The following is a 5,476-nucleotide window of genomic DNA, read 5'->3' on the forward strand; positions in this document are numbered from 1 at the left end:
ATAACCGTCCAAAAATGTATAGTTGTAATTTAAATTAGATACCTATGTTTAGTTAAATTTTTATTCGTGAAAAACGTTGACAGTTTAATACAATATTCTTCGCAAGTTTATTTTACAACATTTAAAACAATAAGTAAGTTTAGACAAATTAGATACAATTTTTTTTATGTAAAAACACCCTCAAAGTTAAAAATCAAAGAATTTTAAACTAATTATCATGTGTCATGTATGCGTACAAAAATAAAACACACACACATCATTGTAAAATCAATACATTTATCAATTTTTAACAAAATTGGTTTTCCTCAAAAATTATAGTTGTATCAATTTGTTTTTCGTTTCATTTTGTTTTTATTGATTATTGTTTAAAGTACCTATTTATTTGATTTTTTTTTACTTTTAACGAACTTATACTTACGTAATCCATGCTACCAATTAGAAATTATCCTTAAAGTTGAAAATATAGAAAAATACTGATTTTTATAACAAATAGTTAATTGACTACATTAGTTAAATATAGTGTTTTAAGTGAAAAATCAAAACTTTATTTTAAAATTGCATATTTGCATAATATAATTAGTTATAATAAAATATACAATGAAAAACTTTTTTAACTCATAAGTCATATGATATCTTAAATAATAATTATGTAGAATTTTATTTATATGATACAATAAAAAAATAATAATAATAAACTTATTAAGAACTACTAAGTTGATTCAATCCATTATTTGATTAATATATAGTATATACCTTACATTTAACTCTTGTTATGGATTAGTCTACATCAATCTACTTCTATGATGTTTAAAAATAAAATTAATTTACTTAATGAAAAACAATAGATAAATTATAGGTTTTTTTAAAAATATGTATATTTATTGACATTGTATTTCATCCAAACATTTTAAAGCTTTATTTACAGCATTTAATAATAACTCTCTTCTTTGTCTTTTTTTTGCTACACCTTCTTTTTCAGTAATCGTTGTTTCAGAAGATGGCATGTTGATAAAAGGGATAAGTACATCTGTCTTCAATTGTTTATCAAATTTTTTTATTATAAAGAATACTTATTTATGGTATATACGGTTTGATACAAAATTTTTTAAATTATTTTTGATATATACAAAGTAATTTTTTATAATGTGTTTGTGCAATTTTACTTGTACATGAATTTCATCTGAATCATACATACCAATCAATTGTGATCAAAAATTTGGGTTAGTAATATTTAAAGATTCCTGATATGTTTTAATGTAAGATTTTATAGATTTTTTAATAATTTCTAACTTGATTTCCAAAAATTTGTTCAGGGTGTTCCTTACCTGTAACAAAAAGTACAATATAATTGCATAATTCTAAATAAAATAAATTATTTATGTTTTTTTATAAACATTTATTTGTTTGAACGCAATTATATATGTATATATAATCATTAACCAAGGGCCATAAAAGTTATCAAACAAATAATAATATTCTAATAGAGGTAGCTAATTGAGGAAAATAGTTTTCAAATAAAATGAGATATCTATTATGTATAATTTGGAATATTACATTTATTATTATATTAATAGAATAACAATTAATTAAAATATATTTAAATTGAAAATGAATGAGTGATCAGAAAAATTATTAGCAATATTCGCATTATCTATCGGGGTGATAACAATGCAATTACGAAACAATATTTATCAATAATGTTACCTACACTTATAGTGCTGTAATAGAAAATGTAGCATAAAGTTACTGTTATTTTATTAGGAGAATATAAATATCCAAATATATAAAATGTTATTGTTTATACCATTTATAAAATTATAAAAACAATAAATGAATACATTATTCAAACAAATATTTGACTTTATATTATCATACATACATCCATATTTATTTTTGGAAATTCTTTAAGGGTGTCTAAATGTTCTTGTTTGATAGAATCAAACATTTTCACCATTTCCACATGCACAATGTCCACACATGATAACGCTGGTTCAATGAAATATCCCAATTGTTTTCTAACTAAAAATTCCAACGTTTTTTCATTAATTGATGAACTTTTATTTTTTAATTTTGATTGTATATCACCATCACTTAAACCATGTAATATGGATCCATTTTCATAAATTCTTTAACAAATTCATTATCAGTTTCTAAAATTCTTGCACCACTAACAAGCGTTTTATCCGAAATATCTTTTCTGTTGCGCAGTAAGATGTACTAATATCATTCAATAATTCTAATATAAACTGTAATTGACAATCAGATTATTTTCAATGTTTTTAATTCGCCTTCAAGCTTTATTTTTGTATCTTTTAAGTTTTTGTACAAGGTTGGAATGGTTATTGGAATATGTTTAATTAATATATCCTACAATACATTAGCCAACTTTTGGTTTCCATGATTTTTATAAATGTCTGGATAATTAGATTTTAAAAATTCTGTTTCATTTTTTAGTGTTTCCTCCAATATCTTATTTTCGTTAATATCTTTCTGAAACCTATTAACCACACCAATATACCAAGTTTTACTGGATTTTTTTACCACAAAGGAGATCTATTGTATCCTGTATAGTACTTTGATCAATAAGATCCAAATTTGTAACAACTGCGACTGTCCTTGCACCCTCGAGATCTGATTTTTTTTAGCTATTTTCAAACTTTCTGATGTAGCAAGATCGGTATTAGCAGTGACTACAGCTAAGATTATAGAGTTATAACAATAACTAATATGTAATAATATAAAGTAATATTTATGTAATAAATAATAATATAAATAATATTTAAAAATTGATTTTGCATATTATTGTAAATGAAATGTATATTTTATAATTTTTTACTGCATAGAAATCCTAGCCCTAGTTATAACACTTTATAAACTATCGAACGAAGTGATGGATGAAACTGCACCTGGACTGGCATTATATAGTGACATTTCTTTAAGGATTTTCAGAAACTCTAATTTTTTAACACGTTCAATGCCGTTGTAGACGCGTAGTCGACAAAATAGTTATCGTCTCATAGTTTTTGCTAGCATCATTTGATTATTTTGATTTTTTTCTTCTGGTTATTTGTGATTACATTGAATGGTTTATTTGGTTTTATGTTTGGTCTAAAAATAAATCTGTTATTTCAATTTTTTCCCGAAATGTAGAGACAGAGTAAATTTTATTGGTACAATACTAACATATATATATATATATATATACTGAATATTATCGTCTAATAAATTTAATTAAATCTAGAAGGTTTCAATTAAGATATTATTATATTATTTATAAATTACAAGCAAATATATTTATAGTTTCTACAATGATATACATGTATACAGGGTGTAACAGAAATATACGACAAAATGTAGTCGAATGCGTGCATATTTATAAAAATAATAATAAAACAGAGTGTTGTTGGCCGATGTCGACGCGTAGTCGACCGGGCAGAAATTCGTTGCGGCGATACGGTAGCGGTACGGCAAATATGCTGCGGCATTGTACCAAGATATTCTCTGATAGGTAGATTAGAATTTAAGTTTGAACGTTTTATAAATTTTTATAAAATGGTGGTTATCGTTTGCAATATTTTTATTGGACGGTCAACGAGAATTATTTATCATTATACATATTTCAATATTGATAAAATAGTATTTTTGTTAGAAAACACTAAATTTTATTAGTTCTAATAACTAATAACTAGGGCTAGGATTTCTATGCAGTAAAAAATTGTAAAATATGCAAAAACAATTTTTTTTTTAATATTAGTTAATATTATTACATGCCATTATTAAATTATGTTTTTTTAAATATTCAAATGTGAACGACCGGCAATTAAATCGAAGATTTATATTGGCCGAAAATCCTTTCCACATCACACGATATTGTCGGAGCATATTTAAATGACGTGATTTGTCCTAGATTTAAAGTAATATTGACATACTACATAGTATTTTTAGCAACTTATATTTTTCACTTTTTTAAATGTCATAGCTGACACGTTAACAAAATTGATTAAAATTCAATTAAATGAACCAAATAATTTTGTCATTGGTGGAAGGGGGGAATGTGGTGTAAAACTAAAATAAAATTTAGTACATTAACAATATAGATTGGTATATATAAATTTAATTGTTATAAATATTAAAGTAAAAATGTTATGGGGGATATATGCCCTTCATCCCCCCAGTTTGACTGCCACTGAAATGAACTTGCATAGTCTTAATTTTCTTATAATAGTAAAAAAATAATATACCTACACATATACAAAAAAAAAAAAAATAAGGAAAATATGATATAACAATGACAAAAATATTAAAATACAACAATATTATTCACAACTATGTTTATGTGGTAAGCTATAATTTCTTATATGTTTACATTTTAATATTATCTCACTTTTTTCATAACGTGAAGTGTGAAAACCGCAAAACGTAAGTTTGAAAATGTTTTACATGGATGGATAATATGTTCTAAAATTTTAAATGGTTCAGTGCAGCTTTCGATTCCGTAGTGGCGGGCAAATGATTTTTGCCCTCTTGGCACATTTTTCGATAACGAATTTTGAAATAAATGCATGATTATTAATAAAAACATGATTGACTATAAGCAAAAATTAAATATAATCAAATACTAAATTTACATCAATTTTAATATAGTGTACATCCATATGCATATTAGGGGGCCCGTTTAGTATCCACCAGTTATCAAATACATCCATCATTAGGTGCTCTCAATCTAAAATAGTTCTATAAATATATTGTACTATATAATATAGGTGTAATAGGTTACACCTGTAATAGGTTTACTATATTTCCTGAACTAAATTTGTAATATAACTTGAAATTGTATTTACAAGTATATAATAGTTGTACGATTTGCCGACTACCTGATTTAAAATGTGTAATACCTACATATTATATGAAATATTAAAGTACAATTTAGTTTCTAAACGGAGCAAATGTATTGACTTTACAATGATGTGTTTTTTTTTTGTGCATATGCGTACATAATAACTTACATTTCAACTTTGAGGCTGGTTTTTGGATAGAAAATTGGATCTAATTTATATTTTAGAGCCATTAAACTTCCCAGTATTTTCCAAAATAATCAGTTAATACAAACAAAAATTTAACGGTAAATGGGAATTTTAAGGTTAGTGCGTATCGTATTTTATCGGTTGCCAAAAACAGACATCCTAAAATTTACCTGTGCGGCAGTATCTACCGGTGGGGGGAGGGTCATAGCTCTTTGGATTCACGCCTGATAAAATTATGTAAAAAGGCTGTTTGTATTGAGATAACAAAAACGTAATTGAAATGTAATCATTAGCGGATGATTTTTTTTGTTTATTATTATAGGCCAGTCAAAAATTTTACAAAAACTGAAATGAACCTTTAGTTTTGTAACCAGAAATTTTTTCCGAGGGGAGGGGGGCAAGACATTTTTTTTTCTTCTAGTTTTTACAATACTAAAATACTTACGCATCAC

At 25.2% G+C, this 5,476-nt stretch overlaps 1 pseudogene; it reads right to left on the reverse strand.

Annotated features, from left to right (window-relative positions):
• Window positions 1-878: 878 nt before the first annotated feature.
• On the reverse strand, window positions 879-5,068 carry LOC113550427 (annotated as a pseudogene).
• Between the last annotated feature and the right edge of the window lie 408 nt (window positions 5,069-5,476).

Source organism: Rhopalosiphum maidis, chromosome 1 (genome assembly GCF_003676215.2).
Source record: "Rhopalosiphum maidis isolate BTI-1 chromosome 1, ASM367621v3, whole genome shotgun sequence".
In the NCBI taxonomy this organism is placed as follows: Eukaryota; Metazoa; Arthropoda; class Insecta; order Hemiptera; family Aphididae; genus Rhopalosiphum; species Rhopalosiphum maidis.